We start from the raw sequence: 19,376 nt of genomic DNA, 5'->3' as shown, positions 1-19,376 counted from the left end.
TAATTTTTTCTTTCAAATACTCATTTTCTTTTTCAACTAACTTTAACTTCTTGACAAGAGGGTCCGTTTCAAATTCCGGTTCACATACCTCCTAGATTAAAATATCTCTATGTCAACTTGATGGCCATAATTGTCATAAATGCGAAATGCAACAAATAGTTATGAAAGGGAATTTACCACATCCGAATCATAAAGCGGGCGAGGGCCGACCGAGACGGAAATCAAGACCATGGCACTATGTATAAGAAACAATCATACAAAGTAAGAAAATTATAAATACCAACTATATAAATCATACAATCATACAAATAACTATATAAATCAAGTACAACATAAAAATTTGAATACCTAATAATCATTATCGGTAATGACGTGCTCATCATCATCATTAATAAAAGCATCATCATCATCACTATCGGTAATGACATGCTCATCATCATCATTAATAAATGCATCATCATGTGGAAGGCCACCTTTACGTAATCATTCAAGCATTGACAGGTCATCTGCAGCAGTAACTTCTTCTTCGTCCGGCTCTTCTTGTTCCGGCTCAGGGGTGAAGTCGGATTCACTATCGTTGTCTACTTCAATGTTCTGGGGTGGAGTAGAGCGGTTCTTGAAACGTTTTTTGGAAAGACGTGTTTCTTGGAAGAATTCTCCTTCGTCGTATGTGTCTTGGTTAATGTGAGGTTCATAATCCTTTTCATTGGGGGGAGGTGGTCTAACACGTGGCGGCACTTCATAAACGACGTCCCAACTATTGAGATTTGGATCACTTTGACAGGCCCACGGTAGATAGAATATTGGGTTGCCTGTTGACCCGTAATATAGACATCGGGAACATCCAGATGGGTGCTTTGTTTGATTTCGACTAGCCCTATATGTTCATGAGTCCTTCTAGTCTCCCTCGGATGGAACCAATAACATCTGAAGACTACGACGTTTGGTGGGTTTTCACCATAGAATTCAAGTTCATAAATTGCTTCAACTCTTCCATAATACTCGATACCTCCTTCGCCGATAGCAGAGACACAATCAATTTGTAGAGTTTCGGTTGGCCATAGATAGCTCTTTGCCATAGGTATGAAAGCGATACCCGTTGATGTCGTATTTGTCAAATGAACGGACCTTATAGTCAAAACCATTAGCTACTTGTCTCAATTTGGCATCCATAATCTCTGAATTAGCCTACAAGTTTAATACGAAAGGATTGTTGCATTAGTCGCAAATTAGCCAAAGAAAAGAAAGGGTCTAATGGAAATTACCGATTTTTGAACCAAGAGATGAAACCGGGAAATTCGGCTCCTTGTTTTGCCAGAAGCTCATACTCTTTGACAGAATCCTTTTGGATCACCGCTCCATACGAGAATATGGCAACGTATCGACTGCATCAAATATCCAGGAATAAGAGAAGTTCAAAGGAATTAGAAGTTGTGAAACAATGTACCGAGATCTTTCTCGATGTACGGCCGCACTTCTGTTAGGTTGTAGAAGAGATACAGCGAAATGGTCCGCCATTCTTCAACATCCAACCTTACTGGTTTCCAACCACCGGCTGGTGCAAGATTCCCTTTGAATAGGCTGAGGTTGGATTGACCCTTTTGAGGTTCGTCAGCATTGTACCGAGGCTTCAGATTATGCAAATGACAATTTTTGGCTTTGTAGTGTGCTATCACGAAGTTTGCCGCCTCCTTAGTGATGAATACCTCCGCCATCGATGCTTCCATTCTACGTTTATTTTTACATTTTGCTCGAAGCGTCTTCTGCATCCTCTCAGTTGAGTAGCACCAACGATTTTGCACAGGCCCCCCTAATCGTGCCTCGGTCGGGAGATGCAAAATCAAGTGTTGCATTGGATTAAAGAAGCTTGGCGGAAAGATCTTCTCTAACTTGCAGATTAACTCCGGCGCCAACTGTTCCATTTCTTCTAGGAGGCCAGGCGATAGTTCATTCGCACAAAGAACACGGAAGACATAGCTCAGCTCTGCCAGTACTAGCCATTCATCCTCAGGGATGAAGCCACGCAACATCACCGGCATTATCCGCTCAATCCATATGTGCCAATCATGACTTTTTAGACCAAATATTTTCAATTTTTGAAGACTCGCTCCCCTCTTTAGATTTGCTGCATACCCATTGGGGAACATCAACTGCATTTTCACCCACAAAATAATTTCCTTCATAGCTAGCCTTCCAAGATTGAACCATGCCTTTCGCTTCGTCCATTTGATCCCCTTTCCTTTCGGTTCTTTCATGTTTTGTAACGGTCTATCACATAGCTCCTCTTGATCGACTCTAGCCTTAGTATTATCCTTTGATTTCCCCTCTATGCCGAAAAATGTACCAAAAATGGCTTCGGCGATATTCTTTTCATTGTGCATCACGTCGATGTTGTGTGGGCAAAGGAGGTCTTTGATGTAAGGCAGATCCCAGAAGCATGTCTTGTGAGTCTAGGCGTGTTCCTTATTATACCCCTTGAAATACCCTGGACGCTCTGGATCTGGCTCGAGAGCGTTTAACTAATCTAGGGTCTGTTGGCCTGTTAACGCAGGTGGTGCAGAGTGTTTGACAACTCTAGCTTTGATGAAGTTCTTCTTGTCTTTCCTGAACTTATGGCCAGGATGTAGAAACGGTCTATGCAAGTCGAAGCAACTATACTTGCGCCCTGCCGTCAGCCAACGAAACTCAAGAGCTCCCTTGCGTGTGGGGCACGGGAACCTTCCATGCACACACCAGCCAACGAATAGCACATACGCCGGCAAGTCATGCGTCGAGTACATGTACCAGGCACGCATTATGAAGTTCTGTTTGCTAAAGGCGTCGTATGTCTTGAACCCATTGTCCCAAGCTTCTTGCAATTCGTCCATAAGCGGCTTCATGTACACATTCATATTCTTCCCCGGATAGTTGGGCCCTGGAATTATCAACGTCAGGAAAATATTCTTTCGTTGCATAATCTCCCCCGGGGGGGGAGATTGAGTGGAATGACAAACATGGGCCAACAGCTGTATGGGGCTGCCATCTGACCAAACACACTGAACCAATGTGCTGACGGCGACTCAAGGATGCCTTGGATCTGCCGTTTTTTCCTTATGTAATGCATCGAAGCGCTTCCACGCTTCACCATCCGATGTGTGCACCATCATCACATTCCCATCTGCATCTAGTTTGGTTCTTTTGCCCGTTTTGTGCCATGTCATCTGTCTGGCTGTCTCTTCGACCATGAAAAGACGTTGAAGTCTTGGTACGATTGACATATACCAAAGAACATTAACGGGTATTTTGGTCTGCGTCGTCTTCTCACCCATACCGTTGTCTACCACAACATACCTGGAGGAATTGCAAATGGGACAATAGTTCAAGTCCTCATACTGAAGCCTAAATAAGACACATCCTTTCTCACAGGCATGTATCTTCTCATAGGGCATCTTAAGAGCACGGAGGATTTTGTCTGACTGGTACAGGTTTGGAGGTAGCACTTGGCCTTGGGTAGAAATCGTCTGAATATTGTCATCATCGCGTCGTAGCATTCTCTGCCCAAGTTGAATTGAGCCTTCAAAGCCATTATTTGTGAGATGGCATCCAGCTGACAAAGCTCGGTGTGCTCGTGGAGAGGACGTTTTGAGGACTCCAACATTTCAGTGAAGGCCTTTGCAGATTCCTCCATCTCCTCGTCCGAGTCCCGAGCATCGTCAAAGTCTTGCACCATGTCTGCGGTCCCGGTACCATGCTCGTCGGTGCGATGACGAACCTCGGCTCTGGCACGTTGGGCAGACTCACCATGTAATGTTCAGACCGTGTAACCAGGCGTAAAACAAAACTTTTGCAGGTCTTTACTCATTTCAAGTGCGTCCCTCTTTTTATAGTTGTCGCAACCGGCATAGGGGCAACAGCTAAATTCCTGGCCATTTGCAAATGCGGCTCTAACAAACCCCTTGGTTTTTGTTAACCATTCCTCGGTCCAAACTTACTGACTAGTGTACCGGTGTACATCCATGCACGATCACTCATATTGACTTCCTACTGGACACACAAGAAATATATACATAATTAAGCAAACCATATCCATCAGTTAATGGAGTTTGTTAGTTTTATTACGTCCATGCGTCATACACGCTAATAGGTAAAGATAGGTCCTAATCCCACCCGAGTATGTGTAGATCGGGTTCGTTTTCCCATGCCTGCTCCGGATCCAACGCAAAATTTCGGCAGCACCTCCCCGCTGTTCTCCTGATACACGTCTCGGTAATAAGCAGAGAGAATGTGTACCCGGAGAACAATAGGGAGGCACTGACGAAATTTTGCATCGGATCCGGAGCTGAGCATATGGGAAAACGAACCCAATCTACACATACTCGGGCTGTCCATGGATAACGTCGGACAATTTGAAAGAATCACGATTATAAATATGCAAATGCATGCATATTTATAGATGTAACCCTTTCGAACGGGAGACGCATAGTGGTTACGCATACTGATGATTGACACCTATAGCTAGCAAGTTTCATCGGCACGAAGACCAGAGCAGATCAAATGAAGGGGGAGGAGGAGGAGGTGTCATTTGTGCTCACCAATGAACACAGGGGCGGAGCTCGTCGAACACTAGACCCTCGCAGCGACGAAATACCTGCATATTTAAATCGAAAGATGAGTAACATAGCAAGTATTCGACACCGACGGCCACATGTACCTCGCACTGACGACACTTGCTATTTACGGTACCATCGACATCGAGGAACCCTCTAACCCGCTCGTCCCCGGGTAAACTAAATAGCAACTACCCTCGGTGCAAGGTACATGAGGCGGTCGGCGTTGAACACTAGATCCACATCCCACAAGTGAAGCCGGCGCCCGGCGTCCCGCAACAATAGTTCTGGTGGCCGATGACGGTCAAACACCTTTGCGAATTTGTCTGGCAGCCTCTGCAATGAGGATTAAAGCCAAGTTTTGAAATTTCAAACAATCAAACCGACGTGAGTTAGTTTGGGTGTTTCAAGTTTCAACACTTAGCTTTCAATCGTCATCTCTGAGGCTGCCAGACAAATTTGCAATGGTGTTTGACCGCCATCGACGCCGAGAACTGTTGCTGCTGGACGCAGGACCCCCGTGTCACTTGTGGGACATGGATGTAGTATTCAACGCCGACGGCCACATGTACCTCGCACTGATGATACTTGCTATTTAGGGTACCATCGACACCGAGGAACCCTCTTTTTCTTCTTCTTCTTCTTCTTTCTGTTTTTTCCTTTTCTTCTTCTTCTTCTTCTTCTTCCTCTTCTTAAACCTAGCACTAACCTAAAACAAAACAGGAAAAAACTACACCTAAACCTAGCACTAACCTAAACCTAAAAACTCAAAACTAAACCTAAACCTAGCACTAACCTAAACCTAAAAACTCAAAACTACACCTAATTAAACCTAGCACTAACCTAAAACAAATCAAGAAAATAGAGAACAAAAAAACAGGAAAAAAAGAGAAAAAATTACGTCTTGCTCCGGCGAGGTCGGCCGGTTGGGCAGGGCGGCGCAGGGGCCGCGGGGAGGAGCATGGCAGCGGGTGTCACGACCGTTTTTTCAATAAAATAATTATTGAGAGACCAATCCCTTTTACGGACCAGCGAAGAAGAATTCCTTCTCACTGGTAGACAATAATCTTGGTCACAGAAGAAAAATACCAGGAGTACTAAATATAACACAAGGTTGAGCAGAGACTGCCCAACAGTTTATTACTTGCACGCCGCTAAAAACAATGCGGCGGATAGGATGGCAACTACTAACTCACGATGATAAAGGTGGTGGAAATATCACTGCAAAGCGAGTGACATGATTCCAGAAGACTACAACTCATCGAGCATCGGAGTGAGGCTCGAGAAGACTTATTGCGGGTGGCGAAAGCGTAAACAACATAAGTGACCAATATCCGGGATTGCGCAGGACTGACTGGGACTCCTCTAGGCATCGGACGCGCTATCAAACTCTTCATCCAAGAGATCGCCTTCGTCAACATCTGGCCAAATCAACAAGCCAGGTGAGTACTATGAAAGTACTCGCAAGACAGTTCGGACATAAGGTATAACAAAAGTAAACATTGAAACATATAAACAAGTTAACCAGTGCGATCAGACATAGAGGTAATAAATACTGGGTGCCAAGCGAGGGTCCGAATGACGCCTCGAGCGGAAACTGCAGAATAGTAATATTGGTGCCAAACGAGTGTCTGAAAGACTCCTCGAGCGGAAAATGCGAAATAATAATGCGGGTGCCAAACGAGTGTCTGAAAGACTCCTCGAGCGGAAAATGCGGAATAATAATGCGGGTGCCAAACGAGTGTCTGAAAGACTCCTCGAGAGGTAAATTCAGAATAATAATGCCACAGTCGGGCGTCAGGGCGACACCACATAAAGGGCTTATAACAGAAAGTAAAGACAGTGCATGCCGCAGTCGGACGTCTGAGCGACATCACATAAAGGGCTTATATCGAAAGTGAGAAACGAGTACACGCCACAGTCGGACGTCTGCGCGACGCCACCTAAAGGGCTTATATCACATCTCATTATTACAACAGTTCGGAGACATAAATTATCACAAGCATGAGACACAAAATAAAGTTAGTCCATCCACTGGAATAACAATAAATCTGAAATTTTACCACTTGAGCTTGTTCACCGGGGGCAAGTTTTTCACACGGATAGATATGGATATAATGTTTACACTACTGATCATGGATACGATGATTTGGAAAGAATTGACTCTGCAGAGTTTGTACTTAACCACAGCCAACGGATTTCAGTAGTCACGGGGACTAGTTCCGTCTACGGTGTTTTGGAAGAAACACGTCTAACTAGTACACACCCAATTCAACCATCCGAAGCCAGGGATCACCCTCGGCCACATTCAAGAAAAACCTTGAGTCGGGGAGGCTACAACCTCGCGTAGCATGGGATCAAATTTATATACGCGCGCTCTAAGGGGGTGCCCCCCCTCTCGGTCCCAACCGGAAACACCCATGCCCCCTGACCGGATGACTGGCTTTAATCCTGGGCCAAGGTACCATCATCCCGGCCTCTCTGTTTGGTGTGTACACGGAAAGAGGTTACCAACTTACTAAACCATATCCTGGCAATGAGACATGTGGTAGCACGGAAAAGGGAAGGGACGGTAACACGGCTCCAACCATGTTAACGTCGGAAAAGTCGGATGACGCAAGGCTGGCATGCTACAACAGTACCACCTTGCTGCCCTTCATGTCATCACATGATTAGGCCATCTCTCATCAGAGATCATCGCAACTTCGGAACATGCGGGAAAAGAACGACAACGTAGCTCCAACCACGTTAACGTCGCAGAGAGTCGGATGACGCAAGGCTGGCATGCTACAACAGTACCACCTTGCTGCCCTTCATGTCATGACATGATTAGGCCATCTCTCATCAGAGGTCCTCGCAACTTCGGAACAACCGGGTCGTTGCCTTACGATCGACGCGGTATTTATCGATACTCACATGCCACGCACAAACTTTCACATGAACATGCAAAACCTCTGCCATATCAAATGTTCAAACATGCTTGCCTGGTTCGGAGAAGTCGGAGCCTAACTCGGCGAAGTTCGCGGCTCCGTCACCCCTCCCGGAACCTACGGCAAATCACGAAACGGGCACTAACGTGAAACCAACACATACACAGAAACTTTTACAATTATTTTTCAAATAAATCCCATAAAAAACTAGACAAAATTTGAAGATTGCCAGAAAAAGAATCACTCAAAAATACCTTTTTATTAAAAAGTTATAAAGGTTTCTGTCCAGGGACTTATCTGTAATGAAATAGAAAAGTTCCAGGGTTTTAACTGAGAAAACAAAAAACGCTTCGGCTGGGAATGCGCAAGCGCAAAGGAGGAAACGTATTTTGCCCGAAGGCGCCAACAGAAAACGGTTCGCGAATAAAAGAATAGAGGCTGACATGCGGGGTCCACATGTCAGGTTTGAAAAGCTCGCCGGCGCCCGAAGACTGCGGTGGACGCCGGCGTCGAACCACGGCGAGTTAGGAGAAACGGAGGGTACCAAGAGCTTCAGCGTCCTCTTCCGCGTTGGTGGGTGGTGGACTCGTCCAACGGGGAGCACTATGTCGACGGCGACACTTTCTCCGGCTGACGGTGGCTCGGGTGAGGATGGGGAACTCCGGTGGAGGGCTGCAAGCTACAAACTGAGGCGCGGGTCAGAACGAGGTATGCAAGGTGAGGCTACTGGCACGAGAATGGAGGCAGAGGAGCACACACGGGGGTGAATCGGGCTGGATCCCGTGGCGGGTCGCGGCGGCCGGAGTCGAGGAAGGAGACCTCCTCGGGGCTCTTCCAGTGGCTAGGCGTGCTCTAGGGGGAGTGCAGGGCTGGTGGGTGCTCGAGTTGAAGCTCGGGGCCCCTATTTATAGGCAGTCCGACGGGATGGCCGTGAACGGTGAATCTCCGGCGAGCGATTACGGCGGAGCAGTGGGTTGGCAGGGGGTTTGAGCGGTCGGGCAGCATCAGTAGATGTTACTGGACTCGATTTGCAGCTAAACGGGGTCGGTCTTGGCGTAATGGCGTCGGTCCACGGTGAGGTGACCGCACGGGCTCAACGGCGGCAGAGAGCGCGCTCTGCGCCCTGCGGTTCACGACGAGAGCGGCAGCGCGTTCGGGGGAGTGGAAGGCCACGCGGCGAGCTCCGGTGGTTTGGGCGGCGCTGGGTGGCGTCGTCGGCGCCCGCAAAGCCGCCGCCGGCGTTGGTCACGGGGTGGCGCACCTTCTGCTACTCGTCGCCGACGCCTGCAAGGTGCCAGGCACTCGTGCGGTGCAGGAACAAGGGGGCGAGGACGAGGAGCAAGGCGACGCATTGGCACTGGCGAGATCGATGTCCATCTCTGAAGAAAACGACAGTGAGCACTGAACTGAATCTCTGAACTTTCTGAACTTTGACAAAGACAGTGCACTGCAGGTGTTCGACAGAAGGTTTTGGCTATGAGATAAATTTTTCTGGAGCTGTAACTTGGTGAGATGATCACTCAAAGCACCCAGGGGCTGCCTGAATTTACTTGGAATTTTTGGGGAAGGTTTTGAATGAATTTCACCAAATTTGCCAAATCTGGTCCAAACTTGCAGCAGGTGTAGTTTGAAATTTTTGAACTGAAGGCTAGTGGATCTTCATGGTTCCAGGTTGAGGGTTCAAAGGACTAGGAGGGGAAAGAAGTTTGGTGGTAAAAGTCCAAACAGAAAATGGAGTTCCTTTGTAAATCTCCAAGTGGTAGAATAGAAGGCAGAAATTTGTTTGAATGAAATTTGAATGGGAATAATCACATGGGGAGGTTCAACTTGCTGGATTAGGTGTAAAACATGATCCAAAGGTGAGGGAAGGATTTGGGGAGAGGATTTGCACAAATGTCATGGTAAGAAGGGAAAGTTGAAAGTGGTAAAGGACTTTCCAAAAGCCATAGTGCAAATTCAAAAAGATTTTCAGAAGTTATTTTCCCAAATGAAAAACATTTTGTTTTGAGTCCAAATGAAAAGTAAGAACTTCCAAGACCAAAGGCAGATCTTGGGTGAATCCAAACAAAACTTTTGCCATAAGGAAAAATATATGAGAGGGAGAGTTCTCTTAAAGAAAAATTTAAATTTCTCCCCTCAAGTAGAAATAGAAATCTTTTTGAAAAATCCAAATAAAAACTTGGGTGTCACAACACTTACCCCCTTAGGAAAAATCTCGTCCTCGAGATTTCGGCTGATCCTCAAATAGATATGGATACTCTGCTCGGAGGAAATCTTCCCTCTCCCATGTGGCTTCATCCTCAGTGTGGTTGCTCCACTGAACCCTGAAAAATCTTGTCGTTTTCTGTCGGGTCCTCCGTTCAGACTCTTCTAAAACCTTTACTGGACTTTCTCTGTAGGTGAGATCTGGTTGCACATCAATGTCCTCATGAGGTACATGTTTTTCTGGATTGCTCACACATTTTCTTAACTGTGAGACGTGGAACACGTCATGGACGTCTGACAGCTCCTTGGGGAGGTCTAGTTGGTAGGCCACCGTGCCTCTTCGTGCCTTTACACAAAATGGTCCAATAAACCTTGGGGCTAGCTTCGCCTTAATTTTGAACCGTTGCAGACCCCTCATAGGAGATATTCGGAGGTATACGGAGTCACCGGGTTCAAAGCTGACCTCACGGTGCTTCTGATCATAGTAGCTCTTTTGGCGGCTCTGTGCTGTCTTGAGTCTGTCCCTGATTTGCTTAACTTTCTCCTCGGCCTCTTTGAGCATGTCTGGGCCGAAGATACGGCTGTCACCGGTTTCTGACCAATTCAATGGGGTACGACACCTTCTCCCATACAACGCTTCAAAGGGTGCCATTTTCAAGCTGGCTTGGTAAGTGTTGTTGTAAGCAAATTCGGCATACGGCAAACTCTCTTCCCAACTGGATCCATAGGTGAGTACGCAGGCTCTTAGCATATCCTTTAGGATCTGGTTCACACGTTCCGTCTGTCCATCAGTCTGAGGGTGGTATGCTGTACTGAAAGCTAGTTGCGTGCCCAGAGCTTGTTGTAGGTGATCCCAAAATTTGGAGACGAATTGGGTGCCTCGGTCTGATATTATAGTCTTTGGGACTCCGTGCAAGCAAACTATACGGGAGAGATAGAGTTTCGCCAGTCTTTGTGTGGAGTAGGTAGTCTTCACGGGAATGAAGTGAACAACCTTGGTTAGTCGGTCTGTGATGACCCAGATGGCGTCATTCCCATGCTGTGATCGGGGTAATCCGACAATGAAGTCCATCCCGATTTCATCCCATTTCCACTCTGGTATCCTGTTAGGCTGGAGTAGCCCTGCTGGCTTTTGGTGCTCGACCTTGATGCGCTGACATGAATCGCAACAAGCAATGAATGTGGCTATATCTCTTTTCATACCGTGCCACCAAAATCTTTCCTGAATGTCCTTGTACATTTTGGTTCCTCCAGGATGGATCGAGTATGGAGCGGTGTGGCTCTCCGTCAAGATCTATTGCTTGAGTCCCTCAATGTTAGGTAGGCAAAGTCTGTCTCGGTACCATAATGTCCCTTCACTGTCCATGACGAATTCTGAAGTCTTGCTAAGGTTCATTTTCTTCTTTATGCCCTCGATACTGGGATGTCCCTGTTGAGCCTTCTTGATTTGTTCCACTAGGGTGGGTTGTATCTCCAGGTTCGATATGGTGCCCTCAGAGACTAACATCATGTTGAGCCGAGTGAACTCTCGCTGAAACTCAGGCCTCAAGCTTTGCTGACCGTCACTGTCCGGGCTAGGGTTTCGACTAAGGGCATCGGCCACTACATTTGCTTTCCCTGGGTGGTAGTGAATACCGACGTCATAGTCCTTGACCAGTTCCAACCAGCGTCGTTGGCGTAAATTCAGCTCTGGCTGTGTGAAAATATATTTGAGGCTCTTATGGTCTGTATATATTTCACAGCGATTTCCCAACAGAAAGTGCCTCCACTCCTTGAGTGCATGTATAACTGCTGCTAGCTCCAGGTCATGTGTTGGGTAATTTTCCTCATGTTTTCGCAGTTGCCTGGAGGCATAGGCGACAACTTTGCCATCCTGCATTAGCACACATCCGAGACCTTTTCGGGACGCGTCACAATACACCTCAAAGCTCTTGTGTATGTCTGGCACAGTTCAGACTGGTGCGGTTGTCAGCTTTTTCTTGAGTTCTTGGAAGCTCTGCTCGCATGCTTCCGTCCATATAAATTTCTTGTCCTTCTTGAGTAACTGTGTTATAGGTTTTGCCACAGTGGAGAATCCTTCAATAAATCTCCTGTAATATCCGGCCATTCCTAGGAAACTCCGCACATCTGTAACATTTGTGGGTGGCTTCCAGTCCAGTATGGCCTTGACTTTTTCTGGGTCTACGGCCACGCCTTCTTGGTTCAATATATGGCCCAAGAAACCAACTTGTCTTAGCCAAAATTCGCATTTGCTAAATTTGGCGTACAACTGATGTTTCCTCAATTCTCCCAAAACAATTCTGAGGTGCTCAGCATGTTCTTCTGGTGTCCGTGAGTAAACTAGAATGTCGTCAATGAATACCACCACAAATTTGTCCATGAATTTCATGAACACTTTGTTCATGAGGTGGACGAAATATGCGGGGGCGTTTGTTAGTCCAAAAGGCATCACTGTAAACTCGTATAACCCATATCTGGAAGTGAAAGCTGTCTTGGGAATATCTTCCGTCCGTACCTTCAATTGGTGATATCCCGATCTCAAATCAATTTTCGAGAATACCTTGGCCTGTGCGAGCTGGTCAAACAAATCATTTATTCATGGCATCGGATATTTGTTTTTGATGGTGACCATATTGAGGGCTCGATAGTCTATGCACAGCCTTAGTGTCCCATCCTTCTTTTTGGCGAACAACATAGGCGAACCCCATGGTGAGGAGCTGGCTCGAATAAATCCTTTGTCCAACAATTCCTTTATCTGCTTCTTTAACTCCACCAATTCTGAGGGTGCCATTCTATACGGCTTCTTATAAATGGGAGCGGTGCCAGGTGCTAGTTCGATGCTGAATTCGATCTCTCGGTCTGGTGGCATGCCTGGTAGTTCTTCCGGGAACACATCAGGGAACTCGCATACCACTGGCACTTTTCTTAATTCTGCGATGTCCATCTTGTTCAGTTTTGGTTTCTGTGATCGTGGCCTTTCTTGAGCGGAAACTCTTATAGTCTTGCCGTGATGGTGAGTGAGAATCACTGTCCGATTGAAACAGTCGATGAATCCTTTGTTGGTGGTTAACCAGTCCATTCCTAAAATGACATCCAGTCCTTTACTTTCCAACACGATGAGATTCGCGTGGAATGGTAGTCCTTCGAACTCAATGACCACTCCTTGGTAGTAACCCTGAGCAATTTTCTTATTTCCGGGGGACTTGATGATCATAAATTTTTCCAAGGGAAGTATGGGAAAACCGTGTTGTGAAACAAAACTCTTCGAAACAAACGAATGGGAAGCTCCAGAATCAAACAAAACCATGGCAGGTACTGTGTTGACAGGGAACGTACCGAGCACGATGTCTGGGGCATTCTGCGCTTCTTCCCTGGTCACATGGTTCAGGTGACCCTTCCTGTGGTTGCTGCTGGGGTTGAAGTTGTTGCGCTTGGGGACTGGATTGTTCCCACCATTGTTCGGCTTGGGTGCCGTGTCTCTTGGCTTCGGGCACTGTTTAGCATAATTCCCTTGTTGACCACAAGCATAGCAGGTGACCCCTGGACGGTATGTGAACTCCTTGTCTCTGGCATGAAATTGTCCGACGGGTCTTGGTTCAGTAGTCGTGGATCTCCTCGTGTCGGTCCTTGGGACCTCAGTCTTGCCTCGGTTGCTGCGGGCAAGAGTCGTCTTGTCCCTCTTCCGCTTGCGGATATCTTCCAGACTACGGCGCTCATTCTCCAGGGTGACGGCCTTGTCCACCAGCGTCTTAAAATCTGGAAAGGTGTGTACAATCAGTTGGCATCTCAGTGCTGGTGCCAGGCCGTCCAGGAATTTTTCCATCTTCTTGTTTTCTGTCATGTGCTCGTCGTAGGCATAACGAGACAGTTGGGTAAACTGGCCGTTGTATTCTGTGACGGACATGCCTCTTTGCTTCAGGTCATCAAACTCTCTCTTCTTGATCTTTAGGATGCTCCTGGGAATGTGTGCCCCACGGAAGCCTTCCTTGAATTCTTCCCAGGTGATGTTGTGTTCCCTGGGGTGCATGTGTAGGAAGTTTTCCCACCATGCTGCGGCTGCTCCAGTAAGGTAGTGTGGTGCATAAAGCACCTTCTCATGATCTGAGCACTGAGCGATAATCAGTTTCCTTTCGATCTCGCGAAGTCAATCATCGGCTTCAAGTGGCCTGTCGGTGTGAGCAAAAGTTGAGGGGCGAGTCTTCTGTAACTCAGATAACTTGGAATGTGGTTGATAGGGTTCACGGTGGTTTCCCATATTGATGACATGGTTCATCATCTCTTGGTGTTATTGCTGGCTTTCCTCGAAGAGACGGCATACTTGAGATAGTGCCGCTTCGCTGTCCTGTTTGCTGGACTGACCCTGAGTGAAATTGTTGCTGGTCTGTGTTCCGTAAACCTCTTCTGGCTGATTGGGCATAGAGCGAGTCCATGGGCGAGACATTTTTCCAGTCTGGGGTATCATTTGCAAAACCCATGAGAAAAACTGTGTAGCGCAGGAAAACTCTTGCAAAGGTAATAATCAAAAAGGCTTCTAGGTTTTCAAAGAAACACAAATGATTTTTCACGGAGAAGAAGTGCTTAACACAAATCTCACATGCGAAAGCAAACACAAGATACAGCACTCAGGTTGTGCATACACAATCCTGACATGTTATTAAAAACTAGCGTACTACTCCGGAAGGCAGCAAACACACCAACACAAACTAGCGTACAGATAAAAACAACACATCATACAAGCAGGCGTAACACGCGGCTACTCGGTGCTCTCAGTCGGAGATGGTGAAGATCTCCTTCCCCTTGCCGATGGCAAGGCTCAGTGGTCCAGGAGAATCAACCTCCTCCTCTCTAGCTGGCTCCTGGCGTGCGACGCTGCGCGGCGGTGATGGTGCGGGGGCGACTGGTGGTAGAGCGCGTGCGGCAGGCGGTGCAGCTCTGACTGGAGTAGGAGCGATGACTCGGTCGAACTCCTCAGTGGTAGGCAGACGGCGAGCAGTGGCCAAAACGGCCGGTGCATACGTGGCTGAAGACGAGACGAATGTCAGAGGCGGCGCCGTGTGGAGAAGCTCCTTCCTGCTGGCAGGACCGCCCCGGACTAAGTCCATGCGGGCAGCCACAAGACCATCTACGAGGTTGTCGAAAGACTCCTCCAGAGCCTTGAGATACTCCACAACCATCTCGATGGCTTCATCTCGCTCTCCCCGATGGCAGGCAAACGCATAGTGGCTGGTGTAAGGCACATGGCATGGGAGGTAGCGGTAGCGACGAGTCTTCATCGTAGGAAGAATGTCCCGAAGGTGAGCTATCGCCTCACGGGCAGCCATCTGCATGGCATGCCTCTCCGTAGGCATGGCCCTCCCCGTAAAACGGAAGTGACGAGCAGCAGAACGTCCTCCCTTGAACTGCACCACGGCTTGGTGCATAGACACGTCGTCACTGAGCTTGTGCTGATAGAGTGTGAACTCCGGGCGAGCTGCTGGCCCGATCGCGAGCTTGGTGATGGAGATGAGGAGCTTGACAAACCCCTCGGGCACGTTGGTGAACACTCGATTCTCACAGCTGCTGCCAGCCATCTACAAAAGTAGGCAGAAATTCTGAGTAGTCATGTCATAAATTTATGATGACCAACAGAAAATAGCTACAATTGCAAAATGCTGAAAAAGCACAAAAGACGCTAATAACCGATTAGCGATCGCACCTAGTGGCTTCCTACAGTCAGCCTGGCTCTGATACCAAGCTTGTCACGACCGGTTTTTCAATAAAATAATTATTGAGAGACCAATCCCTTTTACGGACCAGCGAAGAAGAGTTCCTTCTCACTGGTAGACAATAATCTTGGTCACAGAAGAAAAATACCAGGAGTACTAAATATAACACAAGGTTGAGCAGAGACTGCCCAACAGTTTATTACATGCACGCCGCTAAAAACAATGCGGCGGATAGGATGGCAACTACTAACTCACGATGATAAAGGTGGTGGAAATATCACTGCAAAGCGAGTGACATGATTCCAGAAGACTACAACTCATCGAGCGTCGGAGTGAGGCTCGAGAAAACTTATTGCGGGTGGCGGAAGCGTAAACAACATAAGTGACCAATATCCGGGATCGCGCAGGACTGACTGGGACTCCTCTAGGCATCGGACGCGCTATCAAACTCTTCATCCAAGAGATCGCCTTCGTCAACATCTGGCCAAATCCACAAGCCAGGTGAGTACTATGAAAGTACTCGCAAGACAGTTCGGACATAAGGTATAACAAAAGTAAACATTGAAACATATAAACAAGTTAACCAGTGCGATCAGACATAGAGGTAATAAATACTGGGTGCCAAGCGAGGGTCCGAATGACGCCTCGAGCGGAAACTGCAGAATAGTAATATTGGTGCCAAACGAGTGTCTGAAAGACTCCTCGAGCGGAAAATGCGAAATAATAATGCGGGTGCCAAACGAGTGTCTGAAAGACTCCTCGAGCGGAAAATGCGGAATAATAATGCGGGTGCCAAACGAGTGTCTGAAAGACTCCTCGAGAGGTAAATTCAGAATAATAATGCCACAGTCGGGCGTCAGGGCGACACCACATAAAGGGCTTATAACAGAAAGTAAAGACAGTGCATGCCGCAGTCAGACGTCTGAGCGACATCACATAAAGGGCTTATATCGAAAGTGAGAAACGAGTACACGCCACAGTCGGACGTCTGCGCGACGCCACCTAAAGGGCTTATATCACATCTCATTATTACAACAGTTCGGAGACATAAATTATCACAAGCATGAGACACAAAATAAAGTTAGTCCATCCACTGGAATAACAATAAATCTGAAATTTTACCACTTGAGCTTGTTCACCGGGGGCAAGTTTTTCACATGGATAGATATGGATATAATGTTTACACTACTGATCATGGATACGATGATTTGGAAAGAATTGACTCTGCAGAGTTTGTACTTAACCACAGCCAACGGATTTCAGTAGTCACGGGGACTAGTTCCGTCTACGGTGTTTTGGAAGAAACACGTCTAACCAGTACACACCCAATTCAACCATCCGAAGCCAGGGATCACCCTCGGCCACATTCAAGAAAAACCTTGAGTCGGGGAGGCTACAACCTCGCGTAGCATGGGATCAAATTTATATACGCGCGCTCTAAGGGGGTGCCCCCCCTCTCGGTCCCAACCGGAAACACCCATGCCCCCTGACCGGATGACTGGCTTTAATCCTGGTCCAAGGTACCATCATCCCGGCCTCTCTGTTTGGTGTGTACACGGAAAGAGGTTACCAACTTACTAAACCGTATCCTGGCAATGAGACATGTGGTAGCACGGAAAAGGGAAGGGACGGTAATACGGCTCCAACCATGTTAACGTCGGAAAAGTCGGATGACGCAAGGCTGGCATGCTACAACAGTACCACCTTGCTGCCCTTCATGTCATCACATGATTAGGCCATCTCTCATCAGAGATCATCGCAACTTCGGAACATGCGGGAAAAGAACGACAACGTAGCTCCAACCACGTTAACGTCGCAGAGAGTTGGATGACGCAAGGCTGGCATGCTACAACAGTACCACCTTGCTGCCCTTCATGTCATCACATGATTAGGCCATCTCTCATCAGAGGTCATCGCAACTTCGGAACAACCGGGTCGTTGCCTTACGAGCGACGCGGTATTTATCGATACTCACATGCCACACACAAACTTTCACATGAACATGCAAAACCTCTGCCATATCAAATGTTCAAACATGCTTGCCTGGTTCGGAGAAGTCGGAGCCTAGCTCGGCGAAGTTCGCGGCTCCGTCACCCCTCCCGGAACCTACGGCAAATCACGAAACAGGCACTAACGTGAAAACCAACACATACACAGAAACTTTTCCAATTATTTTTCAAATAAATCCCATAAAAAACTAGACAAAATTTGAAGATTGTCAGAAAAAGAATCACTCAAAAATACCTTTTTATTAAAAAGTTATAAAGGTTTCTGTCCAGGGACTTATCTGTAATGAAACAGAAAAGTTCCAGGGTTTTAACTGAGAAAACAGAAAATGCTTCGGCTGGGATGCACAAGCGCAAAGGAGGAAACGTATTTTGCCCGAAGGCGCCAACAGAAAACGGTTCGCGAATAAAAGAACAGAGGCTGACATGCGGGGTCCACATGTCAGGTTTGAAAAGCTCGCCGCCGCCCGAAGACTGCGGTGGACGCCGGCGTCGAACCACGGCGAGTTAGGAGAAACGGAGGGTACCAAGAGCTTCAGCGTCCTCTTCCGCGTCGGTGGGTGGTGGACTCGTCCAACGGGGAGCACTATGTCGACGGCGACACTTTCTCCGGCGGACGGTGGCTCGGGTGAGGATGGGGAACTCCGGTGGAGGGCTGCAAGCTACAAATTGAGGCGCGGGTCAGAACGAGGGATGCAAGGTGAGGCTACTGGCACGAGAATGGAGGCGGAGGAGCACACACGGGGGCGAATCGGGCTGGATCCCGTGGCGGGTCGCGGCGGCCGGAGTCGAGGAAGGAGACCTCCTCGGGGCTCTTCCAGTGGCTAGGCGTGCTCTAGGGGGAGTGCAGGGCTGGTGGGTGCTCGAGTTGAAGCTCGGGGCCCCTATTTATAGGTAGATCGACAGGATGGCCGTGAACGGTGAATCTCCGGCGAGCGATTACGGCGGAGCAGTGGGTTGGCAGGGGGTTTGAGCGGTCGGGCAGCATCAGTAGATGTTACTGGACTCGATTTGCAGCTAAACGGGGTCGGTCTTGGCGTAATGGCGTCGGTCCACGGTGAGGTGACCGCACGGGCTCAACGGCGGCAGAGAGTGCGCTCCGCGCCCTGCGGTTCACGACGAGAGCGGCAGCGCATTCGGGGGAGTGGAAGGCCACGCGGCGAGCTCCGGTGGTTTGGGCGGCGCTGGGTGGCGTCGTCGGCGCCGCGTCTCCCGCTGGCGCCCGCAAAGCCGCCGCCGGCGTTGGTCACGGGGTGGCGCACCTTCTGCTGCTCGTCGCTGACGCCCGCAAGGTGCCAGGCACTCGTGCGGTGCAGGAACAAGGGGGCGAGGACGAGGAGCAAGGCGACGCATTGGCACTGGCGAGATCGATGTCCATCTCTGAAGAAAACGACAGTGAGCACTGAACTGAATCTCTGAACTTTCTGAACTTTGACAAAGACAGTGCACTGCAGGTGTTCGACAGAAGGTTTTGGCTATGAGATAAATTTTTCTGGAGCTGTAACTTGGTGAGATGATCACTCAAAGCACCCAGGGGCTGCCTGAATTTACTTGGAATTTTTGGGGAAGGTTTTGAATGAATTTCACCAAATTTGCCAAATCTGGTCCAAACTTGCAGCAGGTGTAGTTTGAAATTTTTGAACTGAAGGCTAGTGGATCTTCATGGTTCCAGGTTGAGGGTTCAAAGGACTAGGAGGGGAAAGAAGTTTGGTGGTAAAAGTCCAAACAGAAAATGGAGTTCCTTTGTAAATCTCCAAGTGGTAGAATAGAAGGCAGAAATTTGTTTGAATGAAATTTGAATGGGAATAATCACATGGGGAGGTTCAACTTGCTGGATTAGGTGTAAAACATGATCCAAAGGTGAGGGAAGGATTTGGGGAGAGGATTTGCACAAATGTCATGGTAAGAAGGGAAAGTTGAAAGTGGTAAAGGACTTTCCAAAAG

Source organism: Aegilops tauschii, chromosome 2, assembly GCF_002575655.3.
Source record: "Aegilops tauschii subsp. strangulata cultivar AL8/78 chromosome 2, Aet v6.0, whole genome shotgun sequence".
NCBI classification, from domain to species: Eukaryota; Viridiplantae; Streptophyta; class Magnoliopsida; order Poales; family Poaceae; genus Aegilops; species Aegilops tauschii.
Note: the sequence above shows the minus strand (reverse complement) of the source record.